At 32.6% G+C, this 20,345-nt stretch overlaps 1 protein-coding gene across 3 annotated transcripts in view; it reads left to right on the top strand.

Annotated features, from left to right (window-relative positions):
• Positions 1–20,345, top strand: part of LOC143201942 (adenylate cyclase type 6) — a 294,077-nt gene that overhangs the window by 66,475 nt on the left and 207,257 nt on the right. The window contains exon 2 of one of the 3 annotated variants that reach the window (XM_076413159.1): positions 4,622–4,648. The exons of the other annotated variants lie outside the window; for them this stretch is intronic. The gene's annotated coding sequence lies outside the window, so the exon portion shown is untranslated. The remainder of the gene's footprint in view (positions 1–4,621; positions 4,649–20,345) is intronic. 3 annotated transcript variants of the gene reach the window in all.

Raw genomic sequence — 20,345 nt, 5'->3', positions numbered from 1 at the left:
TGTTGTAGAATAGTCCGTTGATATGCCATGACAGCAGTAATGGATGTTTAGACGGAATTTCGAACGTGTTTGAAACATTGTCGGTTTTTCTATCTTGATTTATGTTGACATATGAGTAAAAATCCCCGATCCAACAGTTTGAAAATGACCGTGATTTAATTTTCAGGATGTTCTTTTATAACCAAAGCAATATATAACATGTCATAAAAGATTCTTCATGAAAAATTCAAGTCATATCGCTTTGCAACTATCATATTATCAAAGAACCGTTTTGGGGACATTATTTTAAAGTTGATTGGGTATATTGAATCCTAATAAACATTAATGTACAAGCACTAAAAGGGAACGACTATATGAATCGTTTTAAATATAAATAACCTGTTGGTTACAGTTTTAATTGGAACGGTACAGTAAGGGATCTAGTTTGGAAGTTTTGAATTGTACAGGACTTTTGAAGCAATTCATGACTTTGCCATTACTCTTATCAGGTGAGCCGGAAAGTAATTACCGTTTTTTTTTCGGAATTTTCAAGAAAATGGAAAAATTCGTTTATTCAAAATATCGGTCATTTGATTCCATACGTCTTGCCTATCTTTCAGGTAATTTATGGATGTCATCCCAAAAAAACTGTTTGTCCTTTGAGCAAAACCATTCATCGAACCATTTTATAACTTCTTCGAAATGGGCGAACTGCTGCTGTGCAAGAGCGTGTCCCATTGTTGTGAAAAATTGAGAGTTGGATGTTGCAAGGCCTGGAGAATATGGCGGGTGCGACATTATGTTCCATCCAAGTGCTTTATATTCTTTCCTGACCAGTTTTGCTTTATGAGACGCCGCATTATTGTGCTCTAAAATAACTTTACCGTTTTTTGAGCCCATTTTGGTCCTTTGGTCCCGAAAACAGTCGACTGAAACAGTCACTGGTGAAAAGTAATAAAATCGGTCGAACCAAAAATAGCTTTTTGCTATCGACTGTTTCAGTCGTGTACTATTTTTGGTTCAACTAGTTTTATTCGACTAATTTTTAATGTTCTGGGTCTGTCGTCCAAGTAGTGACCTTGACAAAAATGTACCCAATTTATGCTTACATAGATTTATATGTAATATATATAATTTTATGATTTTTTTGGTAGTTTGCTTGTAAATAATAATATATTGTATATTAATTTAACAGCATTTTGAACGATATTTGTTAACTAATAGCGTAAAAAGATAATATTTCAATTACTCTCTCGATTTTTGTTGAAAAATATTTCCGTTCAATAATAAATAAAGCATTTACTTTATTTTAAAAAGCTCTAGTAGTTATTGTACGATTATTTTTAATTATGTCAGTCATGAATTAGTTTTTTTATGAATAGGTATATGTTTAATTTTTATTTAGAATTAATTGTTTTTCTACATCTTTAGTTTTTAGGTTTTGTTTAAGTTCTATTGTATTGTCTATTTTCATTATAGTATATTATTTAAAAATAGCAATTAACATATTAAAATACGATAAAACATTTGTGGGGTATTATTCCATTCCATAGAAAAATTCAATTCCTTTTTACAGTTCCACAGAACACTCAAATATAAAAGTAATTGTACTTCGTTTAAAATGAAATTATTAATTGCATGTTAATAGTATACAGTAATTACTTTTTTACTTTTCTTTTTTAAAGTTATTTCGTAAAGGAATATGTACATCTCCGTCTCGCTTATACTACCGTCGGATAAAGAAAAGTTAGAGTTATACTCTCGCAATTTATACAGGAAAGGGTTCGTACATCTTCGTCTGTCATCACAAATTGAACAAAATAGTGTAGCCGTGCATTTGACTATCTTACTGACTTATTTTTTTGACTATCGACTGTTTCGACTGTTTTCAGTCGATAGTTCCCAACACTAATAAAAACCAACAAAAAATGTTCAATTGTTACGACACAGGCGTATCCATCCTTTAATATACCGCAACACAGCCCACTATGATTCTGACTCAGGCTACCCGCACGTGTCTAATAGATAAGTCACATATATATAATAATATTCGCACATTTTTCTCTCTGCTTGATCACTTATTGAACTAATTTTATACGCTTTATCATCGACTGTCTTATCAACTGATACAGATATAATATGGTACTCTAAATTCGCCAGTTATTCGCGGAACTCCTACTTTTTCCTGGCTGCTGATTATCGTCAAATTTATTTATATTGCTAAGAGTCTATTTCACTGAATTTTCATATCTAATAGTATATACAACATATTAGGTTGGGGAAAACGTTTTTTTTAGCATTTGCTAATAGCTGGCTGGTTTAACATCGTATAGTTATAGATTTTCAATGAAGTCATGCCATAGTTGGTTTGAAAGATCACAGTAAATAGATTTTTTTTTAAATAAATTTTTTCTACCGCGTACTGATTATTTTGATTTACTTTTTTCGAAATTGTGGCGTAAGAACATCATAGAGTATATATAGAGGTTTTACTTAGATAGGCGAAACCGAAGAAATGTTTTGCGTAGTCCGTTCAATGCTGGCTCTGAGACCACTTTTTTACTTGGTTCATTTGAATTGGCCTACAAAGCCATTTGATTGGCTCTATAACGCGATTGTTTGTTTCAGTTTGTTTACGACGCCATTTTTGTGTGTCTGACATAAAATACAATCAGTATATTTGTGTCTTAAATATAATCACTATTATTTTATTATAATGTATCTTCATCGTCAAAAGTGTTGTGTATCCAGTGTATGTGCGGAAATAAAAAACCAGACGTAGTTTTCCTTGGAAGAAACAGCCCAAGTTAGCTATATTAAGGATGTAAGTGTGATTTAGCATTGCTCTTACTTGGTACGTATACAATTATTTATATAAAGCATTTGTGATCATATATATTATTATTTACAGGAATACAATAGAAGAAATCATGAAAATATTACACTCAGTTTAAACACAAAATGTGTCCAAATGGGGTGATGGCATGAACATATTTTGTTACCCTTGATAAAGTTGTTTGTAAAGTGCCATCAATTAAAAACCTAATTATTTTGAAGGGGTTCTTTTACGTGACCCATTTACCTGGGTTCTTAATCGAGATAACCTTTACAACGAGGATGCTAATAAAATACATTAATACAAAATAATATAATACAATTTGTAGACCAACCAGATGAGCTTGATTTTATAGATGCTTAAGCCATCTTTTTAACTCCTCGATTTCACTATAATGAGAGCAGAGCAATAATTCTGATATATATTATACATTTTAATTTCTTGTTTCTAAGTATTGCTTTTTGATATGTTTCCTCCATTCTGTCGTATATTGATTAAACTGTTTTAATTATCTGTTCCATAATTTTCACAATACCATTGTAGTAATAATTATATCGTTTCTGAATATATTTTTATGTTAATCAAATAAGTAAAATAGTAACAGACACATACTTTCAGCTGTGCTACTGTGCTTTCAGTATGAAGGAACAAAAATATATAATCTTTAATACATCTTATTTAAATTGATAGCACTAAAGAAATATGAAATAGGGAAAAAGAGCTATAGACAATTTTGATTATATTTACCACGAGATATGTTATGTTTTCAGATAGATTGCAGCCATTTTATATCCACATTTAATCATCATTTATTTATATATTTATATTTCATTATTGTTTATTTATATGCATAATATAAATTCATTATATACTTATATTTTAGCTTTTTGATATTGTATAATATTTGTATTTATATGGAATTTTATATTAATAAATGATTTTAAAAAGTTACATTTTGGTTTTATTTGAAATATAATTGGTCATTAGAATGTGACGTCAGAGTTCAGTCACGTGATGCGTATGAAATCGTCGACCTAATAAAATAATTTCATTACAAGTGCCTGTAATAGTAATTTAAACTAACCAATGATTTTCGGCGAAATCCTGCTGAGACCACGCAAAAAAATTCTGAAATTATTTGTATTAAGTTAACACTCTATATATTACTCTATGAAGAACGTCAATGTCACTGTCAGGTTTCGTTTGCTCGTTTTACATCTAGAACGAAACATCGACCATTAGAACAACAAAATAATCAGAATATTTTTGGGTTCTATATTAATTAATGGTAAATTTTAATAAATTTAGTCTCCATTTGTAAATAGCGATTGACGTAAAACTATGCCCAGCTATTTTTGAAAAGTGTGGTATATGTTTCTCAGTTTTAACATGTTATTTTTTGAGTGCTAGGCCAGATATTCATTTACACTGATATTCTTGTAAAGTTATGCATTGTTGCGTTACAAAAATCATTGTGTTCCAGCAATGATGACGTTCAGCAATTGTGTTCGACAAATAAAATAGAGATTGTCAGTCACTGTTTCCTTCACATCTCGTAGATTGTTGACTGCACTGTATTATCATGTATATATATCATGCAGCAAATCTTTTAGCTATAGTATAATGTTTATAAACAACATTTAAGACAAATTATTCGTCCACTTTATTATAATCTGTGTCACAGTATATAGTAGAATAAGAAATATAATTTGTAATCAATTAACTCGTTTTTTTGTTTTATTTTTCAGGTAAATAATATATGTTATTGGTAGCTGTAGGGAAGTTGACATAATGCTCTCAATATAGACCTAAAGGAAAATAAACTCATGGCCGGTAAGTAATAAATTATTACCTGCATTATCATCTAATAGTTGTATAGGGTAAGGTTAAGTATTCTAGTTTAAATTTCAGTAATATTAATAATCCTATAATTCGGCGTTTTCCTAATATTAATAAAATATATCTTCAACACATTCATCAATAATTATGGTACGATTGTTGTTAGACTCATAGTTGAAATATTGATCACATTCCAAAGCAATTCGTACATTATTTCCTTATTGTATTGTTGTTGAAGCCAATCAGTATGTTACACTGTAGCTCACATTCATGTTGAAAATGTTTGAAGGTATTGTGTTTACAATTTTTCTGCTTTAGCAGAAGATCATTAGAAAAGTGAACAAGCCGGTTAAATGAATCAAAAATATAAGAGTTAGTTCGCAACATTGTTTGTTTCATATTGTTTACCTATCTTATTATCCAGATATAGAAAAAATCCTCATTATCGTTTTGTTCAAATAGTCTAATTTTCCTCTACTGTAAATAAAATAGAATTTTAAAGTTTATTAATGGTTTTTGTAGAGATAGATTCTTTAAAAATAACCCTGTCACTAACTTTTTCAGCGAATTCATTGCTTTTTTTTGGTATAAGTTTTCTTATTTGTGAGCCAATAGAAATGTTTTTTTTAATTCAGCATCACTTAATTTACAGAAAACAGTTTTCAAATACAAAAATCTTTTACTATTTTTATTCATTGCCTTGACGAAATTTTTTATTAAACTAAGTTTTATATGTAAGGATGGAAAATCACATCTTATTGTGGAATAAAAGGTTCATATTAACGTTTGATTTACCATAAACAAAATCACTTATTCTTGGCCAATCTTTAACTTCATAGTAATTTTTGGTGTTTCTATGTAGCTTATGATGTTTGACATGGAAAAAACATATAGTGACAAAACGTAAATAGTTTGGGGTTAAACTAAACCAATTGTACTGACTAATAGGGCGTAAATCTAAATTATCATTAGATAACAAGGTTTTACTGTGTAATTCAATACTTGGGCCCATTTGGACCTATGGTATTGAACTGTGGGATGCTACTAGCAAATCTAACATAGATATCCTCCAGAGGTTCCAGAATAAAGTGTTGTGAGTCATCGTCGATGCCCCATATTACGTTTCAAACAAACTGATTCAGCACGATACCCCATTGAACCCATAATGAGTGTGATTCGGAGTGTTAGTGCGAAGTACTCTGAAAGACTATTAGTGCGTCCCAATGCACTCGCTAAACAGTTCAATGTGCGCGATGACAGTGTAGTGCAAAGGCTCAAACGCAAATTACCATACGAACTGATTAATAGACACATAGTGAGATTAGTAATCTCTAGAATAAGCTAGAATAGTTTTTAGAATAAGTTAGGATATACTTTAAAATAAGTTAGAATAGTATTTAGAATAATATTTAGATTATAAGTTGTACAGTGTTATATTCACTGAATATGAACATAAAATGATATAAATGTCGGTGTTCATCGATGGTTCGTATCCTTCCAACCTGTTGAATTAAACAGTCGTCCGTTATGGCTTTTAGATGCAAGCAGAAGAAATGATGGGTTGGACAAAAGTGTCAGACCCTTATCAAGCCCCGCAACTAACCAATTCTACGTTCGATCGTAATGCGACCCATCCGTATTTCTTTCGCGGGAATCTCAACATAATTTGATTATCCGGGTTGGTCCTCGAGGAATTGACGGATAAGAAACAATAAAGACGATGTCGATGTTGGACGATAAATGTTAACCGCATAAAGTACGCCATTATTCTTGTTTTATCTGGTTTGTTATTTACCTTTATGCATGCCTTTTTTATATTTATGTTTCGGTACGGTGAATTATATGTTACAGGCAATCAAAAGGAATTTATGTTTGTCTTATATTTTATTTTATTTATCTTGTATTGTTCGCAATGATATATATATATATATATATATATATATATATATATATATATATATATATATATATATATAAAACCACCAAGAGCCCAAATATTTAAAAAAATATATCTTAATAAAAATAAAAAAGTCTTATCTTTATCAACGAGGTTTTATCCGGACTGGACCTACAATTTAACGTGGGCTCCGAACCACGGTCGTCGACATTAAGCCTATCGACTGGCGAGTGACAAACTTAAAGACCATTCTAAAAGACATCAGGTCTTACCCAGCTTGGTTACTGGCGTGACTGGGATGGTTATTCCTTTACGGGTTTTGTACTGTTGCCTAAAGACATTTGTAATTACAATCACAAACATACATTATATCCACGCCCCAGAAGGATTTGAACAATAGGAGGACCGTCTTGTCACATAGACCACATAGTAATTCCAGAACTAACACAGTTTGGAAGAAACAAGTGAAACAATTGCAAAGTACTAATTATTATTTTGGTATCCATTAATATAATCAATCTTTAGTGTGTGTTTATGTTAATTCGAGAATGGTTTATAGTCACAACAGATGACGTGATGATAATGGCGTCATTTCGCTACTATAAAACAGTACGGTGTTGATATAAAAGAGGTTGGGTCAGACATGAAGTGTATATATAAAATAATAAATTAATAAACAAAATAAAATTAATAACACTGGAGGAACTAAAAGTATAAATAGTGTATATGCAATTTAAATATGGACATAAATACAAGTCAACAAACGCAGCCATAACGAAGTAGCGACTGTATCCAGACAGCACACATTAGCACCCACACCGAAGTGGTAATGGTTATTTCGTCAGTGATACTTATCTCAGCATCTCCCTATGAAGATAATCGTAGAAATCCGAGGAGTTTCCCTGTATTTCTCCTGTTAAGGAATTTCTAATGTTTTGCAGCCTGTACATAGCGCTAATCTAGGGCAGTATTCTAATTCTATTTATGGTCGATTGAAGGAAGCACAATGTGACAAAACTCACAGTGAGCATACGTGCTACAGGTGATCAAGTGACCGTACGAGAAACGATAGTGACCTAATCTCAGCCGTTTCAGAGCTACCACATGGTGATGAAGGGAAGGAACGCGAAGAGTGAAAAATCACCTCAAAGAGCTTGTTGTGGTTGGCGTCCTGGGACCAACGAAGTTGTACCTCTTTTTTTGGTGAAAAACGAAATGAATGTCATAAAGTTAGTATAGATAAAAACATTTACTGCTATAGCCTGCCGATTTAGCTGCACTATCCGCGCATTTATTTCCCGGTATGCTAAGGTGAGAGGGATCCACACCAATGTTGTCATTCAGATAGAGGGTACGGATGATTGATAGTAAGTCGGTGACCGATCGATAAGGATTAACGATTTTTTGAAGGATTCTCTTGTAATGGGGAATATAATTTATAGAGTATCGCAAAGAATACAGCTGCCAATATTGAACCCTGGTCATAGAGTTTGAAACGGAATCTCCGGTTGTCCACCACAAATACATTGCCAAGCCCAGCGATTTTGAATTAAAGCCAGCGGTGTATATGTGCTTGAGGCCAGTGTAAGAGTGAAGCTGTTCATAGAACCTGGACCGAATAAGATAAGAACAATGATCTCTCTTATAAAAATTGATATAAATATGTGTTTACGGAGGGGACAGTGAAGGTCCAAGGAGGAAATTGGGGTAGTGGATAGCGAAGGGATGCAACAAGCCAACTCCAGCCCTGAAAAGAGGATCAGCAATTATGTGAGAGGTTTTAGTGGGGTACTTGGGGATAAGATGCCCCAGGACAACTCCAACTGGAACTGGCTGGGGTGTTTTGATGCGACCTCCTTGCTGACCGTTGTTGCTCGAACCTTATTTTGTCTGACTTTTATCCATACATACATCCGGAAACGTTCAGTCTTGGCTTCGGGACCATCTCAATGTCATCAAATATCTTCCCTGGCTGAATAGCAGCTATTTTAAAAGCCAATGGTGGATCAATATCTTATTACTAAATAAATATTGTGTATATGCCTGATGTTCAAATTCTTTTGTCCATCCCCTGAATATCATTGATTAGTATTCGAAAAAAAAAGCTTTTCAGGGCAACCTAACACATTTTATAAAATCGTCCTTTTCCCCTCGATTCTAACTAGAAAATCTTTTAACACAAAAACGCATCCAAAGTTAAATAATATCTCGACAATTACAATTTGGTCGTATCTAAATTTAGAACGCGTTATTTCGCAATTCTATACAATTCGGATATTCACCATGGGGCTTGGAACGATGGCAGACCGCATACAAATAATTGAAATTAACCATGCTCATTTGCATTCATTAGGAGGTCTTTAATTAGCGATTTATTTCAGAGAATTATCTTAAAGTGTTCCTTATTAGATAGAAACTTGTTCTGGTATTCGTGTTGCATAAAATTTAGATACTAAAAAAACGATGATGGGGTGAGATGATGAGTAAAATACTGAGTTAATTTATATTTCCAACGTAAAACAATCGATGTTTGATTAAATATTAGGTATTTTGTATGTATTTTCGTTAATGTCTATTGAATGGAGGTCAAAATTTAACGTATTGATGACTTTTCTCTACATAAAATAATAGTTTTAGAATTATTAAGCTATTCAGTCACTAATTTACACATTACTTGTTGTTTGGTCTGAAGGAATTTGTTGCCGAAGCCCATCAAACGATTAAAAAATGGTGATTTTGATGTTACTGACAAAGGACGACCAAAAGAGTTCGAAGAAAGTTAATTGCCTCGTTTATCGGACGAAACCCTCAGCTCAAACTCTTAAAAGACTTTCAGACAGCTTAACAGTTGATAAATCAGCTGTTTCCGAACGTTTATATGCAAAGAAATAGATTCAAATGGTGAGAAAATGTCTACCATAACAAATATTAATATATATTGCATGAATTTTTCATTTTCATTCAACACAGGATGTTTTTCATTATTTCAAAAATCATAGCCACCCTGTGTTTAAATAGGAAAAGGTCAAAATATTTTAATAGACGGTATTTTAGCATAGCTGTTTTACTAAGTGCTTTGTAGGGGAAATCCATAATTGATAGATTATATCTTCTATTAGAGATAACAATATGTATTTACCTGATTTCCTATTAATCTAGGTTTGATGGCATTATTTCAAAATTGCGAAATGTTGGTATATTAATAACTTGCTAGTGATTACTGAGTGGTTGAACTTTGACCGTAATCCATTATGTTAATAACGTTTATTTTGTAATATAGTAATATTCACTGCACTGTTTTTTTTGGAAGTTGATCTATTGCATTAGTTGGGAATATAGAGGTATATTGTGTACTGTATGGACTAACGCTGTTATTTTTTTGTATATTAGCTGGTAATTTTTATCTTAATTTCCTCTAATACCTATCAAATTCGAAATTTAAGGATATAATTGATAAATTAACAGCTCTTATTTGCATTTTTTCGGTATATTTCCTTGTCAGTTTTATTTATTTTTCCAATATTATTATTGGGTCAACATTATACCTGTAATATGTAGTTGATTTTTTGTGTATTTATTTAGAAAACAGATGGATTAATTTGAAATTAATTCTAAACAAATATCACTAAATAATAACCTTTAGTTACTAAATTTGGCAAAATCCTAGAGCTGGCAACATCGTTTGGTTATATGAGTGTAACGTGTAAAGTACATAGCCATAGTCATAGCCATGTTTTAACTGTATATACTTCTCTGTATGCACTCTAACTGTGCCAAAACTCACATTCTTCTTACATCCAATATTTTTAAAAAGAGTGACAAAGTTTTACATTGTAACAGGTCAGTTGAAAAGTCCCCGGCCCACCATAGTAAAACACATTTTTTGGCAAAATTAGTTTTATTATTCAACTTCTTGATACTATTTTTGCAGTACGATTTGTCCTTTGCTTCAAAATAGGCCTCAGTTTCGTCGATCGCCTCTTCATTCGGCGAAAATGTCTTCCCGGCGAGCATTCTTTTGAGGTCTGAGAACAGGAAATAGTCGCTGGGGACCAGATCTGGAGAATACGATGGATGGATGGATTTTTGCCATGTTTTGATGTTTTTACGGACTTGTGACACGGTGAATTGTCTTGGTTAAGCAGCACTTTCTATTTCTTCAAATGCGGCCGTTTTTCGGCGATTTAGTCCTTCAAATGATCCAATAACAACGCTATGTAATAGTCGCTGTTGATGGTCCTACTTTTTTCAAGGTAGTCAATGAAAATGATTTCATGGGCATCCCAAAATACAGACGCCATAACCTTTCCAGCCCGAATGTTATGTTTTCCCATGCTTTGGAGCAGGTTCATCATATGCAGTCCACTCGAATGATTGTCGATTGGGCTTCGAAGTGAAATGATGGAGCCATGTTTAATCCATTGTCACATATCGACGCAAAATATCGGGTTTATTATGCTTGATTATCTTCAAACACTGCTCCGAATCATCAACTCGTCGTTGTTGTTGAGTTGATATCTTTAGAGTGTCTGCTATTTCATTCACTTTTAATTTACGTTCATTCAAAATTATTTTGTGGATTTTGTTAATGTTTTCGTCGGTAACAACCTCTCTTGGGCGTCCACTGGGTTCACCGTCTTCCGCGCTCATTTCACCACGTCTAAACTTTGCATACCAATCCTTGATGGTTGATTTTCTTGGGGCAGTGTCCGGAAACTCGGCATCAAGCCAAGTTTTTGCTCCAACAGTAATGTTTCCCTTCAAAAAGCAATATTTTATCAACAGGCGAAAATCCTTTTTATCCATTTTTTCACAATAACAAAAGTTGCTTCACTCAAAATGCTATAATTCACAAACTAATGATCCGACAGCTGTTAACTTTATACACGCATCTTTTGTGGGTTTGTGTTAACTAAAAAACATATGGATTTAATTCTAGTAGCGCCATCTATGTGTCAGGTCGGGGACTTTTCAACTGACCTGTTAGTTACATCATCATTCTTTTCAGGTACTATCGAATCCCGATTAAAACTCGTCCGAAGACCAAACTACAAATCGATCTGCATTGTTTTACCATTAAAATACTAATCCATTGGCCTCTATATAGTTATAAACTGGATCAACCGGAAGATTGATAGTGGTGATATGAAATACCTATTAGTACATATATTGCGATTGCCCCTAAATCTTTTTCATAGGGGTAAAATTGATTTTAAGCAGATGGGATGGCTGTTATAAATGATGTCAATATTTAAAAGTCGAACTTTATTTCTGGTATCCTTTAGATACGGTTGGGATATCTCGAATATTAAAATAAGCTGAGAACAAGATATTTTAAATTTTTCTATTAGATGAAGTCGTGCTATAGCGCGTTTGAGAGATCCATACAATAATCTGGATCTAATTTAGAATAATTAGTTTTTGCAAAATGTTTTTAGTTTTCATAGTTTCTCTTCTAGAAATCTTGGAAGAATCAGCAGCTGGCAACATTTTCAAAAGCATAGAAAACGAATAAATGGCAATTTCCAACTCATGGACCTGGCACAATATTGAATTATTTTTATGAGTTTTTTGTTTACTCAATATCATTCCAGTCCTATGTGTCTTTAAAGCCACTTGTCAATCAAAATGTAACTTTGATTGTGATTTTTGGTAAGTTCACGAGAATAGACTAGACTATAGACTTTTGGTCCCTATTCATTTTATTTTTTCATTTAAAATTGGACAGTGTATTAGTATAGATATTTTCTAATTCGGGAAAATGTGTTTTTATATATATCTTAAAGTATCCTTGTACCAACTAGGGGTTATTTTGGACTGGACCTACAGTTTAACGTGGGCTCCGAACCACGGTCCTCGGCATAAAGCCTACCGACTGGCTAGTAACCAACTTTAGAAATCACCCCAGAAGACATCCGATCTTACCCAGCGGGGTTACCGGCGTGACTGGGATCATTTTCCTTGTCGAATTTTACAGTCTTGCCTAGGACAATTATAAATATTAAACAATCACAAATATATATTTACGACCATGCCGATTATTTTTTCGAAATTTATTCTTTTTTTCTTCCACATTCAAATTTCATGTTCGAGACCATTAACAATAGATAACAAACTATAACAAAATTAGGATTTTTACTATTTTTAAAAAATTCGGAAATGGAACCATTTTTTTTTCGAACATGTGTTTAATCTTTTTTGATTTTAATACGATAGAAATGAGATTGAGTAAGCTCACAACAGATTTCAATTAAATATATTCAGGAGAACCGGAGATATCATGCAAGAATTTTTACAAAAGAATAGTTTAGAGAAAAACAAGTTTAATGATTCATTTTTAGATGCAGCATCACTAAAACTATTATATCTTCGAAAATAATTTAAATTTTGAAAAACCCTCTTAACGCCATATTCTTATATGATTAGGCCTTGAAAATATTTCGAAAAAATATTGAAATTTTCAAGTTTCTAGACTGGAAATTCTGCCTTAACATACTGTGCTGATTCTGTGGATTATATCTCAACTGCACCAATATATTTTCATTCCAAAAAACATTTAAAGGTGAACGGGACGATTAAACTAATATATTATATCAGTAAATTGAAAAGAAACATGCCCATTACATAATTAGAACTGGTTTCAGGTGAAGGAATCTCATTTATACATTAATTAGCGTTCACCCGAAAGGTGAAACTTCATCGGGCCGACGTTTAATTGATAAACATATCGTAATTATCTCAATACGTTTACAAAGTAATAACCGTAATCTTAAATTGATACGTTTTCTTTTTTCTGTTAAAAAAAATCTATTAATAGTGCTGATTTATTTGTTATTGAACCTGACGGAGGCTTAATTATCTTAATTAATAGAGTCGACCCATGACTCAACAGATTATTAAAATGTATGATACTTTAAGTTTAATATAGAGCGTGTTGCAGATAATTTTAAGATATAATAATATAATACGAAGGGTAATAGTTTATAATCAACAATATGATTTTTTCATAAATTGTATTGTGGATAATTTTTTTTCAATTAAAACAACTTTTACGTTTTTATTTGTTATTAATACAGCATATTGTGTACGTTAGGGTCGGCTAATGAGTTGTTTATGATTTGTTTGTGTCATAATACAGTCACATAAGTACTCATGCTGGCCAAGTTTTCTTTGTTAAGATCACATTTAGTAGTAGATCCAATTTAGGTAAACCGTAATTTTCAAAAGACTCTAAAATGTTATTAGAACAAAACGCCGTTAGGTTGAAGTTGGAAAATTATTAAAATTAAAATCCAACTGAGTCTCTCTTTCGAACTTTGAATATTGAGGAGGTCTGAATACCGAAGAATCATAATACCGAATAAAATATAGAGAAAGTGGGCAAAGTTGCCAGTTGTACCGGGAAGTCATTACGGATTTTTTTGGAAAATATTAATAATGTTCAGTAAAATGTAAAAATTTATTTATTAATAGTTTTGGACATTTGATTCTATAGATCTTGCCCATCTTTCGATCAATTTATGAATGCCATCTCAAAGAAACTGACCTTTGAGTAAAACCATTCATCTAGGTATTTTCTAACTTGAATTAGGTAAAGTGCTGCTCTGCAAATGCCTGTCCCACTGATGCGAAAAGTTGGTTGTCAGACTGGGCAAGGTCTGGAGAGTACGGCGATAATATGTCCCATCCAAATACTTTCTTTAAGTACGGTTTTGCTTTATGATGCGTTATCGACTCGCAAAATCACTTTAGCGCATCTTCTGGCCCATTCTGGACGTTTTTGGATCAATGTATGGTTCAAATTGATCACTTGTTATTGGTAGCGATCACTATTAACTATTTCACTAGGTATCAACAGTTCGCAATACACCACGCCACTCTATTCCCACCAAACACAGATCACTGTCTTACAACCAAAACGATTAAGCCTTGAAGCCGATAGACTTTTGCCCTTGCTATAAACCGACGGTAATTATTCTTTGGATCACATTTAACGTTTCTGTCAATTGTTTTTGAGGCAAAATGCAGGTTTTCAGGCCCGCAACTTGATATATTTAAATAAATATTAATCTATGACGGTGGTAATGCATTCGCAAAATATATGTAGAGCTTTGAAGGTTGATGTCAGTGGAATAAAATGACATATGACATAAAAGACATAAAATAAAATGACATAAAAGCCTAGCGATGTCTGTTAGAAAAACCGGCAATTACTTTACGATATACCTGTTACATAATTTATTCATAATTCCCTTTAGAGAAATTATTTTAATATTTTAATGTTCCTCCAACTGTTTGAAGCATTTTCGATTTTGGCCATACTTTGACGGTTTTTATTCAATTCATGTTCAATTCAAATCAATTTAGCAGGAGAGAGTGTCTTCTTCTCACCCAATACGTGGCTCTTGAAGAGGCTGGATTTAAAATATTCTCTGACACACATACAATTCTATTCTATTCTATTCACATACAATCACATGCAATCTTTTTGGAGGTGTTCGCTCGGTCTTCTACCCAAAAAGTTGATTTAGTAGTAAGAGTCTGTAAGGAATTCGTCCACTTTTCATTTGACTGACATACCTAAACCATTGTAATATCCGTCTCTGAATTTGTTCCTCAACTATACATTGACTGTAGCATCTTAATTGAATTACTTCATTTATAAAACGATTTCGAAGAAAATAATGAATAACATGAATAATTTGGGTTAAATATTATATTTGAAAGGTGTAACGCTTATAAATGTTGGACTGCTACTGGCTTCAAATCTCAGAGCCATATATACCCCTGAAAAATCAATAATTTTTCATAAGAAGCGCTACGCACTGCGTGTCTCACAACATGAGATCGAAACTGCAATAATTCCATGGCTAGATAATGTCACCTAATTAGGTCCCCACTTCAGCCGACGGTTCGGTTGGTATTCCCAAATCCAGAAAGCAATCTAGAAGGGTGTGGGGTTTAGCCAACTTGCTATCTTCTCTGATTTGCCCTTCTGGTAGACTTCTCATGTCCATCAAACTCTTATTTTACAAGATTTTAATTCGGTCTGTACGCCTCTACGGATCTAATGTCTACTTCAAGTTTGTTACACCAAACCAGGTGAAAGGGCTTCAAGTTTTCCAAAATAAGCTCCTCAGGAGAACCTTAAACTCTCCATAGTTTTCCATTCTCCACTCCAGGAACCAAGAACTTCATATCTCAATCCTTCCCCTAACAACAACTCGGCACAAATTCTTCAGAAAACGCCCTTCTTCGCGAGCTGGTCAACATGTTTCAACTGTGAGGCGGTTTCGGTTTAGTGTATTGGTAAGCCCAGAGGCAGTTCCACATAACCCGGTTCAACTTGTCACTCTAGGTCATTCCACCGTCTGGTTTTAGGCCAGAACAAAAAACAAACTTCTGCATGCATGAGAAGTGACAGCTCTTGCAGCTTGATCGAGTCGGCTTACTACTTCAATGGTTGAAGTTACTTGTTTCTTCTCTTGTATTATATATACCAAGTAGGAGATCCGTTAGTTGTCATCACTTTTTTTTTATTCATTCTAAAACCATATATCCTTACAGTATGAATTATATCATGATGAATGCTAGAAGGTTCAACATCTGTGTCAGAGAATAGTGTGCTTTCATCAACGAACATAACGCCGATTGGGGGGTCTGCAGCATCATGTTTGTTGAGGGCCATGCCTGTTTGTTTGTTATAAATAAACTCGAAACTTGAGGTTTCGATAAACACATTAAATACTAAATTATATACAAAATGTTTCGAAAGGATATAATCCGAATTTGTTTTCAGGTACCTCAAATATTGAATTTTATAATAATGAAGATTATAGCCTTCATGAAGATTATATAATAGAGATTAGAATTAATACCCAACGAAGGTCTATATTAAAGCACGAAAAAAAAATGGCAGGATATTGTGTCATCTTATATAAAGCCTTTAAACAGTTTTAAGAACAAAGCGCAAGAGCGAAATTAAACTGAAAAATCCATAAACCACCACATCCCGGCTATATGAAGCGTTTCTTTGACCAGCACCAGGTCCTTGTTTGACTTTTCCACCGAGTCAAACACAGTCGGATATCGCGAATTCTCCTTTGTCGGCGCCGTTCCATTATGTTTTGATTAAACAAGCCGACAACAAAGACAGACGGACGACGTCTATCCCACCTGCAATTCGGCCAGCTAAATGAAACACCTCCACAAACAAAATTGAATAAATGGGGCGGTTTAATTGCCCTTTATTCTCGATTTCGAGATCGGAGAGGTCTGACGTGGAATTGTTTTCAATAAAAAATATGTTAGATCCACATATTAGACTCCGTTGTCTGGAAAAAGTAGAATGTAAAATAGTAGTATTGTATCTGGATCTATAGCCCGTCGAATAAAACTCTAAAAAAAGTGAAAAGAGTGAACGTCATCGAAATTTATGACGTTAAAACGTCGCAATGTTTGCGCATGGACTCAGAATTTTAGTTCATATTAGCTTTGACATATAACAAACTTCTAATCTCAGCCGGCTTGGTGGTGCAGTGGTAAAGGCCATGGGACGGTCCTCCTACTGTTGCGATAGACGCGGGTTCGGATCCTGCTGGAGCATGGACTTAAATTAAATGTATGTTTATGATTGTTTAAAATTTGTGAATGTTCTAGGAAAGAGTGTAAAATCCGACAAGGAAAATGATCTCAGTCACGTCAGTAACCAGGCTGGGTAAGACCGGATGTCTTTTGGGATGATTTCTAACATATAAAGAACCATAAGAACATATAATGAAGAATAACATATACCTAACATAGCTTTTAACATGTTTTAAATATATTTTAATAGACCTGCTGTATTTATTACTAAAATTTAAACATACACAGTAACAAAAGACAAGCTAGCAGCATCAAGAACCCACATATCGTTGCTTTTGTTTTGGTGTAATATATCGGACCGATTAAAATTAGAGATCTATTTCGAAAAATAAGAAAAGCGCAAAAAATGTCTGATACTCAAACACACACATACAACATAAACACACGCCCACTGGATTACTGGATTTTTACGCGTTCTTAATTAATCACCGAGTCATTTTATCTGTTAACTTAATTGTAAACATTGCTTCTGCTATTATTTTGGGAATAGGACGCTATATTAACTTTATTTAATTGTTTTTATGTTGAATGAAGAAACGAAATTTTTGTGTGATATATTTTATGTGATATATCCTTTTTGTTTCAACGATCACAATTAACCCTTTAATCCCATTTGATCGAACACTACTTGAATTCCGCCTTTCTACCATCCTTGAAGACCCAAGTTGGTCATTATGTTTTTAGATAATAGATTAAAAAGTTCTAGCAATAGTTTATTGAGATATAATAGAAACTGTAAGCTTTTGAGATACAATTTCGTAAAATAATACCTATTATATTTGAACTGTCGCCTCAGAGTTGAGATCCAGACATTTTTTAAACTATTAAACTGTTTATTATTCGACATTGCATTATAGAGGAACCTAATCTTGTACATTCTAAAAGGTACAAGTTTTTAAAAAATAATTAGTTATTATATAATATGAAGCAACATTATTTGAATTTTCAAAATTTAACATTCCAAATTATAAAGAGAATGTAATAAATTTATTTCATTCAATTGATACAACAAGCAGAACTAGTAAAATCAATAAATATCTTTTATTCATATTTATTCGAATGTTACTTGTTTTACGAAGACTGTTCTACGTTTTACCACCTAGTTAGAAACAAAGCTGCGGGTTCAAAATCTGCTCTGGTTATGGGTGCTTGTAGTTATTTATTTAATTATAAAATAAAGAAAACTTGGATACTTTGACAATGGTCATCGAAATACGACATGCTCTCTAATATATTCTTCATGACAGGGTCCAGTACCTTAATTTACCTTTAATTTTATATTGTTTCTGGTGAATTTGATATTGTATTTATATTATATTGATATTGTATTGATATTGTATTAATATTGTATTGATATTGCATTTATATTGTATTGATATTGTATTGATATTGCAGTTGATTAATTTATTGACTTAAATTTAAAATCATTACTTTATTTTTAACAGTTTATTTCCTATGGAACTATTGCTGGATTCAATCTATTTATTTAGAATCAGTTGCACTGAATTAGTTTATATTAACATTGCTATTAGCTTGATATATTTATACCAGGGATATTAGTCATAATTAACGAAGACTAATTAAGACAAACATAAATCTTGAACACGTACATTTTTAATCTGATTAGTTTTAAACAGGATAACATTACAAATACTAATAATTAATACTGTAATTTTGTTAGGAGCTGGACATCAAGAGGCACTTTGGAAGATCGATTTTTAATAAATTCCCATAGAACTAAAATTCTTGTTGATACTTGAAATCTGGTATATTACCAGTAAAACGTTCCCTCTTTAACGTTGGCGTTTCTACATAAAAAAAAACTGATGCTTTGAGAACAAGAACCAAGCTTTATACGATCCCCATTCAAAGATGTTATTTGATTGTATTGATTCAACATTATTCCTATTCAAGTGATTGCTAATTGGTTTCGATAAAATTAATTAAGTTTTATTTTACAGAACGAGGAAACGTCGAATTTGATTACATTTGCGTGGAATTGCACTGTTGGGTTTTCGATTATTTCCTATTTACATTTACTTTACATCTCTTCGGGTCTTGGCCTGGCCAGTTTTGTTTCATTTACAAAATATCAATTGAAAGTTAATTATTTCCATTTTCTTTTATTTTTTAAAGCTTAAGTCTGACATTCACAATCATGCTAAGCTATTTTATTGTTTTGGCATATAGAATTCACATGCCTATAATGAAGATATGACAGCAAAGATGGCAGTTGTGCTATAGTCTATCCAAAATAGCAGCGTACTTTCATTATATAAATTTATGACGTCAACACTTTGATTTTTAGTTTATTTTGGTTTTAATATATAACAATATAAATCTCTGTGGCCATAACTTTCAGCAATCTGATCTACCATATATCTGTTCTCAAGCTTATTTCTAGAAAAGTAAATTACATAAAGTATAATTAAATATATCATTTATATTTACCGAGTAACAATTTGAAATAATTCATTCTTTAATATGGTTCCTCCAAAACTTATTTTATATACTTTAAGTCATTCCTTAATTGCTATCTTTGTTGATACACTTGTTATCATCTTTTCCACCAGTTTTGATAAACTACACATAAGGTTATGGAGGGATCATTAATGCGAAGAAGATAGAGCAATTACCCAATACACTTCCCTATGGCAAGCCCGTCTTTATCAGTTTGAGATAAGAGTATGTTCTTTCGTGTTTCGTTGTTCTTAGTCAATGGTGGAGTGAGCATTCTTGAAACGAAATTGGGGAGATGCTCTCTGTTTTTTTTATCGGAGAATAGGTTCGATACGTTCTAGAGTCAATCTCTCAGAGTTATGGACCTATTATTCTGACAACAATGAAATTGATGGCGTGAATTCACTGCTATTTTGGATAGACTATATATAAGGTTGTGAACAGTTCATTGCAGTTCATTACCAGTTTGGGATAATAGTATGTTCCTTCATGTTACAATGTTTTTAGTCAATGGTTGGGTGGGCATTCCTGAAACCAAACTGGGGAGATGCTATCTGCTTTTTTCATTCCAGAATAGGTTCGATACTTTCAGCAGTTTTCCTTGTATATGTAATAATCATTAATGTTTATATAATATGGAATAACATACAAATTGGCAGTATCCAAATATAACATATATATTTTCATTAG

Source organism: Rhynchophorus ferrugineus, unplaced genomic scaffold (assembly GCF_030347505.1).
Source record: "Rhynchophorus ferrugineus isolate W39M unplaced genomic scaffold, kcgeb_rfMv2 rfM9, whole genome shotgun sequence".
Classification (NCBI taxonomy): domain Eukaryota; kingdom Metazoa; phylum Arthropoda; class Insecta; order Coleoptera; family Curculionidae; genus Rhynchophorus; species Rhynchophorus ferrugineus.
Note: the sequence above shows the minus strand (reverse complement) of the source record. Positions and strands in the feature narration are given on the sequence as shown.